This window comes from Dipodomys merriami, unplaced genomic scaffold (genome assembly GCF_024711535.1).
Source record: "Dipodomys merriami isolate MVZ:Mamm:240054 unplaced genomic scaffold, mDipMer1.0.p SCAF_1074, whole genome shotgun sequence".
NCBI lineage: Eukaryota > Metazoa > Chordata > Mammalia > Rodentia > Heteromyidae > Dipodomys > Dipodomys merriami.
Window position 1 is genome coordinate 18,229 of NW_027202354.1, and position 18,430 is coordinate 36,658.

General features: G+C 38.1%; 1 pseudogene; it reads left to right on the top strand.

Annotated features, from left to right (window-relative positions):
* Positions 1-16,609: 16,609 nt before the first annotated feature.
* Positions 16,610-18,018, top strand: LOC138815037 (CCA tRNA nucleotidyltransferase 1, mitochondrial pseudogene; annotated as a pseudogene).
* Positions 18,019-18,430: the final 412 nt, after the last annotated feature.

The following is an 18,430-nucleotide window of genomic DNA, read 5'->3' on the forward strand; positions in this document are numbered from 1 at the left end:
ACATACGTAAGATATATTTTTCTTGTGCCACTCTTGGGGTTTGAACTCAGGGCCTGAGTCCTGTCCCTGAGCTATTTTGCTGAAGGTTAACAGTCTACCACTTAAGCGATAGCACCCCATCTAGCTTTTTGGTGGTTAATTGGAGATAAGAGTCTCACAGACTTTCTTGCCTGGGATGGCTCTGAACCACTATCCTCAGATCTCAGCCTCCTAAGTAGCTAGGATTACAGATGTGAGCCACTGGTGCCTGGCTGAGTAAATATTTTTATGTCAAATATATTTCTCCTACCTGCTCTGAAAACTTTTAATGTTTAGTATTCCTTTGCCTGATGAGGAAAAGACTTTGGTTTTCTTTAATAACTTAAAAAAAAATTCTGGCTGGGCACTGGTTGCTCAGGCCTATAATCCCAGCTACTTAGGAGACTGAGATCTCAGGATCATGGTTCAAAGCTAGCCTAGGCAGGAAAGTCCATGAGACTTTTATCTTCAATAAAAACACCAGAAAACCAGAAGTGGCACTGTGGCTCAAGTGGTAAAGCACTTGCCTTGAGCTGAAGAGCTAAGGAACAAGCAGCCAGGCCCAAAGTTCAAGCCCCAGGACCGATAAAACACAGACACACACACACACACACACACACACACACACACACACACACACACACACACACACACACACACACACACACACACGCTAAGGGGTAAGACACTGTCCAAATAGAGTTGTACTCTACCTGACTTAGGTAACTGTTAACTCCTCTGTACATCACCATAAAAACAATAAAAATATTTAAGATTCTAAAAAGCCAGGTGATGGTGGCTCACATCTATAATCCTAACTATTCATGAGACTGAGATCTGAGGATTGTGGTACAAAGCCAGCCCAGGCAGAAAAGTCCCCATGAGAACCTACCTTCAATAACCACTCAAAAACTGTAAATGGAGCACTAGTCTAGTGCAAAAAAGTTCAGGCCCTGAGACAGTGTTCAAAGCCCCACAACTGACAAAACAGCAACAACAACAACAACAACAACAACAACAACACAGACACACACACACACACACACACACACACACACACACACACACACACACACGATGCTAAAATGGCCAATGGATATGGAGATAAACTAAAGAACATTCTTACCAGGGAAATATTTCCTGAAAGAAATTCAGAGTTAAACCACAATTCCTCACCATGCTCGCTATACTTACCAAAAGGGATTGGCAATACCAAATGTTGGTGAGAGTGAGGAACAATTTGAACTCTCTTACAGTCAGTTTACTAGAGCATTACACTAGAAAGCTGGCACTATTTGGAAATCTAACACTGTGCCTGCCTTAGCTTTCTACACTCAAGCCTTCATTCAAGGGAAGAGTGTGCATATAGCAACCTTAATTCACAATAACTCCTCCTGGAAACTATCTAAAACTCCTATAACGAGGGCCTGGGTAGACGGGTTCTCATATATTCATATACTAGGATACTAAACAGAAATAAAAGGAAAGAAGCTGCTATATGAAATACTGTGGATGAATCTCACAGATTTTATACTGAGAGAGGGAGAAAGCCACAGGGCCTATAGCAGAGGATCTATTTATATGAAGCTGAAGATCAGGCAAAAGGAACCTAATCAAACATGATAGAAGTCATTCTTCTACCTATATTCCTTACCTCTGGGGTGGGAGTATTGACAGGATTAAAAGCACAGGAAACCTTGTGGGGTGCTAGAAAGGCTCTCTATCTTCATCAGAGTGATTGTTATGGTTGTCTGCATACGTAGAACATCACTGAACTATATACTTAACATGAGTGTACTCTCTTATTACATGCATATGTTTTGCCTCAATTTAAGAAAGTAAAGAACAGATCAGATCCCACTTCCGAAATTTCCTCAATCAAGATAAGTCTTGTGTGGATTTAGCAAAATTTAAATGAATGCATTTTGTAGTTCCCTTGGGTGAAACTATAACATGACAGACCACCACAAATTCCAAGGTAATTGACTTGACTCAATACTCTCTCGTAATGAAATTCTGCAAGTTTGGATTTAGCTGAGAGCACAGAGAGACTCCAAAGGAGCTATTAAGAAGGATGGTTGAACAAGCTGTTATATTCTTTTTGTACATATTTTTAATGAAATAGGCATTTGAATACCTATCTTTAAATGAAATAGGTATTTAAACATACCAGTTGGGTAAGTCAGTGGAGATCCATTATTGTCTAATAAACTAAATCAAGGACTCTACAATGGGGAAGGATAAAGAAAACATATCTGAAGGTGCTTTTTGCTCATTTGCAGCCAAATTCAATAGTGTTCATGTAGAAACCCAGGAGAGTTTTTATTGAATTCAATCCTTGAATTGTTTCTAGCTAACAGGCTGACTTCTATTTCCAACATTAGTTTCTATTAAAGGATAAGTCTGGAAAGTCAAAGAATTTAGAGCTTTTGTTTTCCATAAATAGTCAACACTTCCTAGGCTGCTTTTACCATTCCTTATAAAAGTATGGAAATCAGATTGACTGCTTTTCATCAGCTATGCTGAAGCCTTTCTAAAACAGAGCTTTACATAAGTATATATAGATGATAACTATTTAAAAAAAACATAATCAGCCATGAGAGGAAGCCAGTTAGGAACCTGTAAGAGAAAGTACTGGGATCAGTGGCCCTTCATCTGAATGATGGGAAGAATGAGGCCCAACTCAACACTTCTCATGGCTGCACACCTGGTGTGAACACATATTGAACTTTTAACACACAAGTGATGTAGAGCTCTCCTTCTAAATTCTGAAACAGTTTTAAATTAAGGGAGGAAATCTCAGGGGAAACCATTTCTAGTCACTCACCAATTTTGGAAATAATTAAAAATTTTTAAAATTAAAATTTGAACAAAGTTTCATTTATGCCAGAATCTAAAAGCTTACTACAAATACCAAAAGGCTGTGTGGGTGTGTGCGGGGGAAATCCCATCCCTGCTTACTTTCTCTGAGGAAGTTTTCCTTAAAGCTTTCTTATTTTTTTAAGAAAAGTATAGAATTATAAACTACAGTCAAACCATGGGATTAAGTGATCTTTCAGAAGCAATATTCAAAATCCCACAGAGAACATCTTTCAGGACTTCAATTTCTGTTTTTAAAACATGTGGGTTTTTTAACATTAGTTTTCAAAGCTGAAACTAGAACACAGCCCTGATCATTCTCAGTCCAAAGCTTTATCCACTCACAATAACCCTCCCTCTCTAGTGTCTCCATCATCACTAACCCTAACATGTCTTCCATTTTAAATTCAAATAAGTATGTGGAATAAAGTATTGATCAAGGCAGATACTTTGGTATATCCTGACTACTCTCAGGAGAGCAAATGGTCCTTGCTGATTCTCTCCACAGGCATCATGTTCAGGACAGAAATGGGGCCCAACTGTCACTAAGAAGGGAGCAAAGGGTCAATTCACTCTACTGTCTGAGCAAAGAAGCTTCTGTGGCACCTTCTTGTGTTTGGAGACCATGGAAAATGAGACACCACCATAAAAGTGTAGAAGGAGAACTAGCTTGGCTCTTGCAAATCCTGACCTGTGCCCTGAAGGATCTATTCTTGTGTTTAGAGAAGAATCTCCATAAAGAAGCACTGAATTTGTGATGGTAGCTAGCATTAAAAAAAAAAAAAAAAACAGAACCTTGCCTTCTGCCACACCATATTCTGTTATTGCTGTGGCAAAACAATAATGTTCTTTTTACTCATTACTACTACTACTGCCTTTTCTAGATTAGTCTTTGTATAGAGAGATTCACCACCTCCTTTTTTAACGTCTAATGGGAGAATATGAGAACTGATATTTCAGAATCTCTTCCTTGTACAGTTCCAGGTTGGTTCTATATAGGTAAGAAGAAACAGGGGATTCAAAAGGTGGAAGCAAGTAGCCACTGGGCTATGGAGAGATGGGGGCTTCTTTACGCATGTAGGGAAACTTTAAAGATCTGGCTTCTTGAGGCTTCAGACTAACGCTGCTGAACACTTCCTTGACTTTTGTTCTTACACCTTTCTGAACATGTATAAGACTTTTAGTTTATCAAAGTTTTTGTACTTAAATGCACGGAATGCCTATGTTTTCTTCATTTAGTTGTGATGCTTCACAGTTGTGAGATGAGCTAATAAAGTACTGTAAAAATAAAACACAATGACAGAGTCCAATTTGTTGGCAGTAGATCAGTTCTATAAAGTCTCCATGAAAAAAATCACTCCTAGGAATTCAGGATTACATTCCTGAGAGCCTCTGCTCATGTTTTTGTCAATCAATACTATACATCTTTGTTGTATGTGTTTCTGTTTAGAAATACCTTACTTTATAAATATTGTTGATTAATTAACTACTGTGCAGATTAAACTAATCTGCCACCAAGTAAAACTCGTGTGCATCTTAAACTAATCTCACATTTTTTCAGGGGGCATGTAACATCTTTAGAGACACAAAACAATACTTCAGCACTACACTTGGGGGGGCTATTTTAATCATGGAATCACTGGTAAAGAGAAGAAATATTCAAAAATTATGGCATTGAGAAAACTGGTGCTTGTGGAATAAGAGCTCAAGCAAAAAGGCTGAGTGTCGTCATGCTCAATCTCATCTAGAAATGTATGTTTCTGGTAGATCATAGTTTTCTCTCTCCTATGTCCACAAATAGCCATGAGAGCACCATAGATATTAATTTAGAGGTTACACAGAAATTTGAGAAAGGGGCAACTTCACAAACATAGAATCTGAAAATAAGTAGGATTAGCTAAGTTTAAGAAATTTAATGTACCTGGATGCTGTGGCTCCTATCTTTAATCCTAGCTACTCAGGAGGTTAAGATCTGAGGATCTTAACCAGCTCCATCAAGAAAGTCCAAAAGACACTTATGTCCCATTAATACCAAAAAGCTGGAAGTGAAGACATGGCTCAAGTGGTAGAGTACTAGTCTTAGGGGAAAAAGCTAAGTGAGAGTGTAAGGCTCTGATTGTCACTGTAAAGAAGTGAAATACCTTGCACTCTCTCTCTCTCTCTCTCTCTCTCTCTCTCTCTCTCTATATATATATATATATATATATAGATAGATAGATAGATAGATAGATAGATAGATATAGATAGATAGATAGATAGATAGATAGATTGATAGTTAGATAGATAAATAGATAGATATAGATAGATAGATACAGATAGATCTTTATCTATATCTATATCTATATCTATCTGTATAAATATAGATATCTATCTATATCTACCTCTGTATCTCTCTCTCGCTCTCTCTCTCTCTCTCTCTCTCTCTCTCTCTCTCTCTCTCTCTCTATATATATATATATATATATATATATATATATATATATAAAGAGACAGAGCAAGACATATTTAATCCAAAGAAAAGGCGTATACTTAGTCTATAGTAGAATTAGGATCACAGTCCTTGCCTTCTGAAGATCTATAGCTATTCTATGCAATTCTGATGTTTCCTAGTTTCTTTATTTGCATCCAGTAAGCAGAGTTACTACGTTTCTAGCTTTAAAAGTGAATTTATAATACTCAAGCAAAGAAAAGAAGGTCACTCAGAGCACACTATCTTGGAAAAAGTTTGGATAGGAATTACAATGCCATAAGAATGATATAGGATTTCTTTTAACTATTCAATCAATAAGAGAACAAAGAAATCGCAAAGAACTAAGAACGAGTTAATGCTGATAATTAATTTATTCACACACAAACACACACAAACACACACACACACACACACACACACACACATTTTAGTGCAGGGGATCGAATCCCAGGTTTTTTATTTTACCACTGAGCTACATTCCTATTCCCATCATCTATATTTTTTTTCCAAGCATCTATTTTATTCTGATACTGTGTTAAAAGATTTCAACGAATAACCAGTTTCTCTAGCAAATGAGGACAGAATAGTCCAGGCACTACCCAGAGAAAAGAGAGTATGGATTCTTTACACCATATATAAACATCCAGGGGAAAAAGAAACTCAATGCCAGGATACCATTTCTTACAGTTCTCATCTTCCCCTCTCCTACAATCCAAAAATGTTTAGCATTTGTCATCATCCACATCAAAATGGTGGTTAGTAGTACATTTATTGTCTTGTATTTCTGTTCTTTACAATTTCCAGGAGCCATTTTGAGTGCTGTCTGGTCAATTGTGCATATGAAGTATTGAAAATAGACTGTATTCAACTCTCTGATACTTAAATAGAAAAGGAGGTCTTGCCTATGAAGCTAAAAGCATTTAAAGCATGTAAAATGCACTGGGATGAATCTGTCCAGAACCAAAAGAAAACCTATATTTATAGCAGCTGATTTATTTGGTTGATATACAGTATGTGCTGTGGTTTATAATTTTTAAGGCATAGGGTCTGAGATATATTAGATATTGCAGAAAGAGTGAGGACTTGATGATTTACAGGACTTCATATCAGGCCTATTGACCTTCTCAATAAGAAAGGTTGGTGGTCATAAAGGCACTGAAAAATGCAGCCCTCAGGAGTCAATTTAATGTAGAATAAACTCTTTAACAACCAACTAAATAGCCATATCAGCTGCACCATCTGCAGATTATGCTGCTGTTGTAAAAGCACTATTTTTAATAAAAAAAATGCATAGGCTTTCTTTTTGGAAATTTATGTTCTCTCAACAAACAAACCAATAGTTTTTCCGCATCAATATCCCTACTTATAGGAATATCAGGTTTAATAAACATAACAAAAGCAAAGAAGGAAAAATAAGTATTGTTTTCACAATAAAAAACAATACTGGCAGCAAGTGACTGGATATATGAAAAACTCATCACTGGTCACAAAACAGAGATGCACCTGTGTACTCTTTGTTCTGGTTAAACTACATTCATTTCATTCCCAATGCAAATGGTATTAGTCTATGTACAAGCCAATACAATCAATACATAGACTTTCCAATTGGCGAGTCCTTATGTTAACATACCCACAGTGAAGCTGATCTTTGGAGGACTAACATATCTCAATTACCAGAGTTGTATGTAAAGGAAATCCCAAAAACAGTCCAACTAAATGTTATCTCCAATAGACTAAGCCTAAGAAAACATTCTGAAAAATGTCCTTCCTTATTAGCATGGATTTTCTGGGAAATTGTACACATTCTCCACTGGAATTAGAAAAAACGGGGAGGGGGTGACAACTTGCTTGATCTTCAGCTCTGTTGTTTTTATTTTTCAAGACATTCCATAAGCAATTAACTGAAATTACTGAGAAATAAATGAAGCATGCTAAGTTCCAACAGAAAAAGTGGAGCATTTGAAAAATATTTTTGCTTATGGAATTTTATCCTACCCAGAAGTTGAGTCAGATTGAATCTATATACATCAATTAAAAACTGGGGTAATAACAAAATCTTTTCTCTTCCAAGCAATTAGTGTGGTTGAGACTTCCTATGGTGTCAGTTGTATTGATGGATAATAACTTGTTTCAGAGTTTTTTATTCATAAATCTCTGCATAGTTCACTCTATGCTAGAATTTATGCTATTGTGTAAGGTCATCTATTTGCACCTCTGTTTCATTACTTTATGACAGCATTGACATTGTGAACATTTCTTAGTGATCTGGACATTCTCCAAACATAGCATGGTACCTGGCATTCAATAAGTATATTTTAAATTGAATTAACTGTGCATGTGAGTAGACTTGACTCTTTAGGATTCAAGATCACTAGAAGTCAGTAGAAGTTTTCTCAAACACAAGTGATGAGCAATTTGAAAGGATTTTCTATCCAGCCTTCATTTCTCCTTTATCTGCATTCCAGTTAGGACTGTCATGAAGATCATGACAGAAGGAATGTTTTAAAGCAATGATAAGTTTGTTAGGGATCAGGGAGAACACATATATTCCCTTTGTCTAGATTCTTTTAGTCGCCACAAGTAGGAAGGGTCTGTCATGCACCACCTGCAGACATGTTCCCCAGGTTTAAAGAAGATGCAGGCTTTGACAGGGACAGCGTCGTGCAGTAGAGCCCAAATTTCCCTCCAGGTTTTCTACTATCTATATTTCTAACATGAATTGCGCTTTCGACCAAGCTTCCAAAAAAGGCAAATACCACCAAATGACTTTAAGAATATAAAATGTATTATGAAAATGTTTACTTTTAGTTTGGAAAAGGCATCCTAGCTGGTATGTTCAGAACCTTTATGTCCTACAATAAAATTTCACCATTTTTATTTTTATTTAAGCCCAATTTTCTCTCTCCTCTTTTAACAGCCTGCTGTTCTCTCTCTCTCTCTCATGCTCTCTCTCTCTCACAAACACACACACACACACACACACACACACACACACACACACACACACACATCCACACACATCACCATCACAGTCCCACAAACATACACAGATTTCCTCACATACTTGAAATTTTTCTACTTTTTATTCATTTTGATGCTACAGAAAATGTGGCAGGAAAAGGGGAAATTTTTAATTTTCTTTTAGGATGTTAAACTTAAAAATACTTTGAGCCCCAAGTTTGTCTACTTGACATGTAAAGTTTATGTTGGATCATTTTTGAGTATCATCCAAGATGGCCCTTGTGCCCCACAAATCTAGGCCAATTTTTCTGAAGCAGGCTCCTTGACATCATCTGTGTGATATCCTGATCTTCCTTGATTATCATACAATCCTGGATTTGAAACCAAGTTATCTTGGCATAGTACTTCCCAGTCTTCAAATCTTCATGACAAAGGTAAAACCCTTTGGAAGGAGCCTAAGAGGATACACTGAAACACCTTAAAAGTCCTGGCTTAGTTTAATGTAAATTTCCAGCCTCTTAAAGAAATCATTTGACAAAATGCTTCTAACAATGTGCCACAGGATTTTACTTGGTCAGCTGAGATGCTCTTGTGTTCTCTGGCCCCCTTTGGATGGGTTAGGATGATGGAATGGATAACTCCACAACTTACCCTTGGACATGAAAAGCTGATCAGACATGCTGAGACCTTTTGGGAGAAGAGGGCAGCTGGTCATGAACAGGGCAGCTTTAGCAAGGGAAAGGTGCATAGTTTGAGTTTTTATTGTGCTTCAAAGTAGAGCAAGGGGGAAAATTTCTACCTAAAGTCCAGAAAGCTGACTGGCTCAGGGGTGTTTTTTGTTGCCTTTGCCACACTTCAGACAAGGGAGAAAAAAGTGCAATGATAGTGAGATACTTCATTACAGTTCCAATTGTTGATTGGGGGACAATGGAAATGTGACATTTCTCCTTCCGTTGAATTAGAACTGGTTGTGTAAGTTATTGTGGTGCTTGATCAAGTCTGCAGCAGGAAGCCAGTAGTAGTCTAGTCCTGTGGCTTTTCAGATGTGATCAGACTGCTTTTTGGTATTCATTTCCTATTGCTGCTATAACAAATTACCACACACTTGGTGGCTAGAAACCTCCACAAATCTGTTAACATGTAGTTCTAAGTCTAAAATCAGTTTCACTGAACTAAAAATCAAGATATTCAAAGTGTTTGTTCTTTTGGGAGATTTTTATGGAAAACCTCTTTCCTTATAGTTTCCTGCTTCTAGAAGCTGCTAGCCTTCCTTGGCTTATCATCCCTCATTCCAACTTCAATTTTTAAGACCTGCAAATCTCTCTGACTTTCTGGCTTCCACTTTACATTTCCTTCCCTAAATGTGACACCCTGACATCAGCACTTTTAGCTCTTAAGAAAAAAAAACATTTGGGGCAGTACCAAAGTTTTAACACAAAAGCTAACACTTATATCCCTTTAAAAAATTCTTGGTGTACGTTTTATAAAAATAAAATGCTTTTTATTATCTTTTAGGATATATGTATGTAAACATGTGTATATACATGTGTCTGTTATATATTTCTATATGCAAATACATTTTATACTGTTTACTTGCCCTATTCCCCTGCCTTGTCTTCCTCATCCTTTTAAGCTGTACCACTTCCTCTTTCCTAATAATCCACCTGAGTTTTCATTTTGTCTTTTAAATCTGGATTCCACATATAATAGAAAATGTGATATTCATCTTTCTGAGCATGGCTTAGTTTACTTAATATATTCATCTCCAATTCCAACCATTTTCCTGCAAAAACAGATTTCATTTTTCTTTATGACTGAATACAATTATATTTGAATATATATTACAGTTCCTTTATCTATTCATTGGTTTATTGTTACCTAGGCGGATTCTACAGCTTGGTTTTTTTGAATATAACACAGGTATCTCTATTGTTTGCAGACTTACATTCTTTTAGGTATATGCCCAACAGTGGTATAGTTGAGTCATATGTTGATTCTGTTTTTGAGGAACCTCAATTTACACTTCTATAGTGGCTACACTAATTTACATCCCCACTCATTGTGTAAGAAGTTTCCCTTTTACTGCCTCCTCTCACCCCAATCCCCCACAATGTCATCAGTATTTTTTGCCTTTCTCACTGGAATGTGATAGAATCTCAATGTAGTGAGATTTGCATTTCTCTGATGAGTACAAATGTAGTATTTTTTTCATATATTAATTGGCCATTTGTGCTTCATCTGTTCATATTACTTTCCCATTAACAGTATTATTTGTTGTTTTCCTGTTTGTTAGTTGTTTTTTTTTTCTGGCAGTTCTGGGGTTGAGCTTGACCTGGAGCTTACTAGGCAAGTGCTCTACTGCTAACTGATGACTCCAGTTCTTTTCTTGTACTGATATTTTTTACATAAAGACTGGCTTCCTATCCAGGCAACATTCCTGGACTGTGATCCATCTGTTTTAGGCTTCTCTGTTGTAACTGGAATGACAGGAGAACCCAGCACACTCAGGTTCTTTCTGTTGAGCAGGAGTTTTACAAACTTTCTACCAGGTGCTCCATATACCTGATGATTTGCCTTACCTCAAGGCCACAGCTGACTATGGACAGAAACTTCTGAAACTATATGACAAAGGATCATATAAAGTGATCCTTCCTATACTCTTCAGTTACAAAAAATGAACTCAGAGACCCTAAGCATACATTGCTTGAATTAATTCATCATATTTTAAGTTGAAACATTCAACTGAATCCAGTCTCTTGCAGCCCATTTTATAGATACTCAACAGGGCAACAGTCTCTCCAGATACTTTTATAGTCATGGAGTAAAGCTCGTGGGGCTGCATTTCACAAGATCCAGTATATAGCAGTATTCTCCCAAAGCCCTGGACACCATGATTGTTCCTTCTGATAGAGGCACAGGCAGCAGTAGTGGAAGTAATCACAACCCTAGTCAACCATCAGCTTTTGGAACGTAGAGCTCAGTGTTGCATGCCAGGACATCTTCTCTACAAGGGTGATCACCAGATGAACCCCTATATTGCAGAGTATGTGGTTTTCTCCTGAGCAGTGGTTAAATAAAGGCCAATGACTCCATGAGACACACAACAAACAATCATTTGGCAAAAGTCATGAAGCATCACTTACTGCTTGTGCTGAAATTCAAACATGATGCATTCCAAGACTTATGGAACCCACTATTCATAGCCCAAGGCCAATTTAAGAAAGGTGATAGCTTTGTATTCCTGTCTCTAAATGCCAACTGTCAAAAATTCCAACTTTTATTAGTAAAATTTATAACAGAGGCTTGGTAGCCATTAGCAAATGTAGCATAAAGTTGGCTGACTCAAGGCACATACTAATCAGAAGGCAGCAAACACAGCTACCAAACCAAAAGCAAGAGAAGACCCAGGAAAGGTAGTGGCCCAAGGGGTGGTAATCTACAACATCTTACATGATTAATCATTTTGTGTCTGCCCTTCAACAATGGGACCCATTTCCTATGCAAAACTGATTCACCCCGGTTAGAATGGCTATCATCAAGAAATCTAATAACAACAGATGCTGGAGGGGATGTGGCCAAAAGGGAACCCTACTGCACTGTTGGGCGGAGTGTAAACTTGTTCAACCATTGTGGAAAACAGAAGAGAGGTTCCTCAAAAGACAACACATAAAGCTCCCCTATGATTCAGCATTCCCCCACCTAGGCATTTACCCAAATGATCACAAACAAGGCCATACTAAAGATACCAGCACAACTATGTTTATCACAGCATTATTCACCATAGATAAGATATGGAACCAATCCAGATGCCTCTCAGCAGATGAATGGATCAAGACAATGTGATATATATAGATATATCTATCTATATCAATCTATATCTATCTATCTATATAACTATATGAAATCTATGCTTCCATCAGAAAGAATGACACCTCCCCATTTGTTAGGAAATGGAAAGACTTGGAAAAAATCATATTAAGTGAAGTAAGCCAGGCCCAAAGTAATATAGTTACCATGGTTTCCCTTATTTGTGATAACTAGTATGCATCTAGGATAATCTTATCAGATAAAGAGAAAAGCTTAAAAACTGTGTACATATGACCATATAAGATGATGCTAAGTGAAGTGAACCACAAGATAGGGCACAAGAGGTTTTATCTTTGTCATTGATGTTTTTAATGTACTATATGATTTTTTGTTTCTTTTGTATATTCTTCCCCCATGGTATAACCCCTATTTTTACTTCATTTGACTCCAGTGCCCTGCATCTTGTATATACATTTTTCTAAGTTGGGGAAGGGAAGGGAAATAATAAAATACTGAAACAAGGATACAGGCTGACACATTTTAACAATGAGATGTACAAGACACTATGTTGGAAATGAACTTTAGAACTTGAGAGGTCAGGGAGGGAAGGGATAGTATGGGAAAAAGAGGCGGTAACAATGCTCGATAGGAAATGTATTCATTACCTTACACATGTAACTGTAACCCCTCTGTACATCATCTTTACAATATTTTTTTAAAAAATACAAAAAGAGAAGGTATAGCACAGATCTTAAAGCTAAAGCTCCTTTAGATAATACAATAAAGATATTTAAAATGAGAAGAAAACCTCACTGTTAAATCTGCTTTAAAAGCTAAGGACATAACTCAGTGCAAGAGGGCTTGTTTGGAGGCATGTACCAGGCCCTGGATTGAGTCTCAAGTACCAAAGGGAAATATTCCTAATTGAAAGGACACTAAGCTGGTTTTAAAATCTTTTCTTGGTTTACTCAATAATAAATTTTCCTCCATTCTTTATCTTGAAACAGAAATGTCTAAGATATCTATTATTTGATTTTCTAAATTCCCCAGAAATTTTCCTATATAAGGAGGGATTTAAACTCTGCATATACGAACAATACTAGTTATAATGATATCTTCACACTCCAACAAAGTGAAATTCAGTGATTTTAAATCCTAAGGATGATTTTATTCTATTCGTATGCTAGAGACCAAAATAATTTTTATTTTCCTAGACAAGAATGCATCTATTCTTTTTACTCTGAAAGGAAAGTTTAAAACTGATGATTTATTGTGATTCAGAATCTAGATCCAAAAGAGTACAAAACCTTTCAGAGAAAAAAGTATTTTGTTGTCAGTAATGCAATTCCCCTTTCTCAGGGGAAAAAAAAAAGAAGAAATAGCTTTCCCAATTAGGTCCATCAATAAAGGCAAAGTTAGTCTGCAAAGAACACAACTCATGTTTTCCTGTGATCACAAACTCAGACAATTGCTAACCTAATTGCTTTTTATTTTTCTCTTTCCAGCCAACTTAAAGGATTTCTACACAATCAATGAGATCAACAACCTAGTCAATCCAATTTAGTTATTAAGAAGGCAAAAGCAATGGATTGGCTGCATATTCGATCCAGTTTTGTTATGGGAGATATTTCAGTCAGAGAGGCATGGCTATAAATTTTCTTGGAGAGGAAATCTGGGTGGAAAAACAAATAGTCATGTTAGCTAATAAATGTTGCTTTTCAAACCTGCTAATCCCTTTGGATGATTTATCACTGTCTGAAAGCTCTGGACTACTTTACAATGGAAAATGGCTGGTCCCTTGAAGTTGTATAAAAGTTGTTAAATTCATATTTATAAAACTCAATACCACCTGAAAATAGAAGTCATGCTAATCAATAGTAATGACTTTCAACAACCAGAAAGCCTGAAGATCCTCTTACAGGATCACTTCACAGGAGATTTGGGGTACCACACATCCCTTGATACTGGTTTTGGAAATGCAGCTCCAAAGAAGTCCCACAAGTGGTAAATATTAGAAATCCAGTCAGAGAGTTACCTGGGGCATTCAACCTATCTAGTAAGGGAAAGAAAAATATTCACCAAAAATATAAACAATTTTGGAAGGCACTTTTCAGAAGGACTTTGTTTCCTGTGTGCTTTAAGGACAGAAGGCAGATATAATCTCTTCTAACCCTATGGAGTTTAGACTTGGCAAACTGAGGCAGCCCACTGCAATAGACAATTCCAGAAAAGGAAACAGAAAGGTAAACAAATGAAAAAATTAAAAGGGATAATGCAGCATTTGGAAGGCCTGGTTTATATCAGGTGGTTCGAAGCAAAGTTCAGTCCCATTATAATGAACACTGATCATCCACAAAATGTTCAGATGTATTAGACTACCTTTACTATTCTTACTTTATATATAAGCTATCAGAACATATCATTGGCCTTCTGAATTGATATAAATCAAACACTGTTCCTAATTGAACAAAAATCATCCAGAGAAAAATAGGTGAAAATATCCTAAAGTGAGTTTAAATAGATAAACTTCCCTTCTATTTCTTTCAGAAGCTTAATTTGTAAAAATCTTGTCTTTTGCAAGGCACTAGTAGCTCACACCTGTAATTACTGTTACTCAGGTGACTGAGATATGAGGCTCATGGTTCAAAGCCAGCCTAAGCAACAAAGTCCAGAAGACTCTTATCAATAATCAACAACCTAAAGGCTAGAAGTAAGTTGTGGTTAAGTTGGTAGAGTACTATTCCTGAGCAAAAAACTCAGGCACAGCACCCAGGCTCTGAGTTGAAGCCCCAGTACCAAGACAAAAAAATACCCCACAAAAACACTAACTTCTTAACACATATGTGTGTATGTGTGTGCATGTATAAATTATCCTGTTGCAATTGTGAAAATGTTAAAAGTGAGAAGGAGAAAAGAGAATGCTAGAAAGTGAACAGTGCCAAAATACAATTGCACCTGTTAGTGAGATAATAAAACCAAACTCACTGAAAGCTATGAATAAATAGAGGGTAGAACACTGGAAAAAAACAAGAGTAAGTAAAGGGATTAATCACATAAAGTACAGTATGTACACTGTGAAATGCAATGGTAATCACCTTTGAATAATTAATATGTACTTTAACAAAAATGAATGTTAGAAAAGTGAAGCATATACTTTCTGGGGTGTGAGAACTATTTGGGAATGAAGAGGGTTAATGAGGATGAAGGAGGGTGAATATAGTCAAAATATTTTTTTTGCAGCTGGGTGAAAATGAAGCTTGTGGAGGCTATGTTGGGAAGAGTAGAGGAAGATGAGGAAGGATGATGGAAGGATGAGTCTAATCAAGGCACCGTCTATGTGTACTTGGCAACTCAAAATGAGAACACTGTGTGCAACCAATTGATGCTAATAAAAATAGAAAGTGTGGCACGTATTCACGATGCGAAATTACTAGCTCACAAAGAAAGGAATTATGTCATTTGCAGATATCTGGGTAGAACTGAAGATTCTATTAACCAAAACAAGCCAGATTCAGAAAGGTAATTATTGCTTATTTTCTCTGATGTACACAATTTAAAACTAAATAAATATGTTAATCCAAAAGACAGGCAAGAGTGAAATTTTCTTCTTACTCAATAATAATTAATTATTAAGCACCAATGTAAGTGAATATACTATCCTAGGAACATAAGCGAGTAACAATTATTCCTTATCAGAAGCAGTGTTCTGGATATGACTGTACCAGCTCTACTCTTCTGTGACTAGTGACTAGTGACTAATGACTAGGATGTCCAGGGGTAAGCCTTTGCCCGTGGGCTCCCATCCTGGTGCCCCATGCACGGCCTCTTTGGGGGGGGGAATCCAGGAGGTCGGGGCAAGAGGCCGGTCCTGGCAGGCCCCCTGGCACTTGGCCCGAGGGTTTTTCTCACAGAGGAAAGGGGGTGAGCAGGGGTCCTCTGGGCACCATGCGGGTTGGGCCCAGGACGGGTTTCTGAGCAATTGGGAGTCAGATCTGCCTGATCCACGTGGTGGGGAGGGGGCCTTCCCACTCCCCCAGGACCTGCCCCCATTGAGATGGGTGGGTGGCATCCTCAGAGCCAGGGTTGTCTCAGGGCCCCCTGTGTGCGGTGAGGTCTCTTTGGGGGGGGCAGGACTTCTGGGTCCAGGGGGGGTGACTGCAATGATTTGGAGATCTAGTTTATTCTCTGGAGTCCTGCTCCCCTCCTCCTCCCCCCAAGGTACCCCAAAGTCTGCACTTCGAGAGGGATAGGAAAATGTACTTTTTTTCTTTTTACTTGATGTTTGATGCCAGTGAGGCTTGAACTCAAGGCCTGGTCCTCTTGCTTGGCTGGGGTTGAGCCACCTCTAGACAAGGAAGTGAGCATCTGGCAGTTGATGAATAAAATCACATCTCATCCCCACCTGCAGGGAAGTGTGGTGGGCACGCAGGGAAGTGTGGTAGGCACACAGGGAAGGGTGATTGGGTGTACAGGGAAGTGTGTGTGTGCAGGGACATGTGGTGGGCACGCAGGGAAGTGTGGTGGGCGCGCAGGGAGGTGTGGAGGGTGCGCTTGGAAGTGTGGTGGGCACGCAGGGAAGTGTGGTCGGTGTGCCCACGTGCCCACCTGGCAGATGTGTGTGGCCACTTCTACGGATGCAGAGGCTGCTGTGTCCTGGGCAGGCAGGACAGGAGGAAGGCTGGAGAAGGCTCTGTCTTGAAGCGGCAATCTCCAGGATTCCAGTCCCATTTAATGGGAGGATTGAAGAGTCTGACAGAATTATTAGTGGAAGAGAATCAAGAGCTGAGAACAGCAAGAGGAGCGGTGAGGGATCTGCCGAATGGGGTGAAACTTCAAGATGTCGATTTGGCCACCCCAACCCAAATAAAGGAGACGTTTCTGTCAGGTGGCATTCGGATGACCAACAAAGGAGAGAAGCAGGGAACCATCATGGCTATGCTTCGTGAAGGCAATTTTGAAATTACCACACTGGATTGATGTCACAACTGACAGAAGACATGCCTAGGTAGAATTCACAACTGTCCAGCAGAAGGATGCCGAAAACAGAGACCTCACTATAAACTCCATGTTTCTAGGCCTTGATGGTTATTGACTCGTTTACTTTAATGGCTATGAAGTTTTTAAAAAAATAAGAAAGTTACGGTTTGTATGACAAACACATCAAAGAATACAAGAAGATTAACTTCGGATTTTAAGCTACTTCAGGTTTGATGGCAGAATTGTGGACAAACCTGGTAAACATGATGCTGAGACTTTGGAAGCAATCACAGAAAATGCAAAAGGCTTGGCTGGACTATCAGGAGAGTGCATTTGGGTAGAACTGAAAAAAATTCTTGTTGGTAAATGTGTAAAGGACTTATTTCACCTGATCTATGATCTTGATATGGCTCCTCATAAAGGTTTACCCACAATTGCAAGTTTAGAAGAATATAGTGAAGTCAGTGAAAATGTTGATAATTGCTCAGCAAAGCGAAGGACCATCTTGGCCTCACTTCGGAAAGTACAAGATGATGTCACAAAATGGGATTTGAGGTTGAAGATTTCACAAGAAGAGGAAAAACATTGGCTTATTTAGAGTTAAAAATAGGAAAGACTTAGTTAAAGCATCAGATCATTCAAAATCATTGAAACCCTATCAAAACTTCATTGTAGATTCCAGAGAGCCAGATGCAAATGCCAGAGTATGTGAGCTGCTGAAGTACCAGGGTGAACGCAGTCTCCTCACGCAGATGCAGAAGTGGTCCCTGCCCCCTTCCCTATGAGCGGACCTGACATTAGAAAAGTTGGCATTTCTTGCAGGAAGGAAATTGGTGCTGTGTTACAGCAACTGCAAGTACAGTGGGAAAAAAAGTGGCTGCCAAATGGAAAAAGAGGAATTCCTAAGTTACATAAAGAAGACCTAAAATGAAGACCTGGTTCTCTAAAGGGTAAGACTGGTCATCTTTCCCTGTATATGAGATTTAAGAAGCTACAGCAGAGTTAAGAGAGAATCCATTAAGAAAAATCTTCTTGCTTTATGAAACTATTTCAGGCACTGACTGAAATGGAGTCTACCACCTCTCAATCTGATTTTATCAAAGAATCCTAGAATGTTTTTGGAGTAAGTTCTGACTTAACTGTGTACACTTTTCAAATAAAAATGTTTTTACATAGGGAACAACTAGGATTGATCTTAAATGTAACTATTTTTCTGGGTGGTATATTCCTGTAATCCTAGCTACTTGGGAGGTGGAGACATAAGGAACTTAGTTTGAGGCTAGTTGGCAGTTAGTGAAACCCTGTCTCAAAACCAAAATATAAACAAAAGGCTGGAGT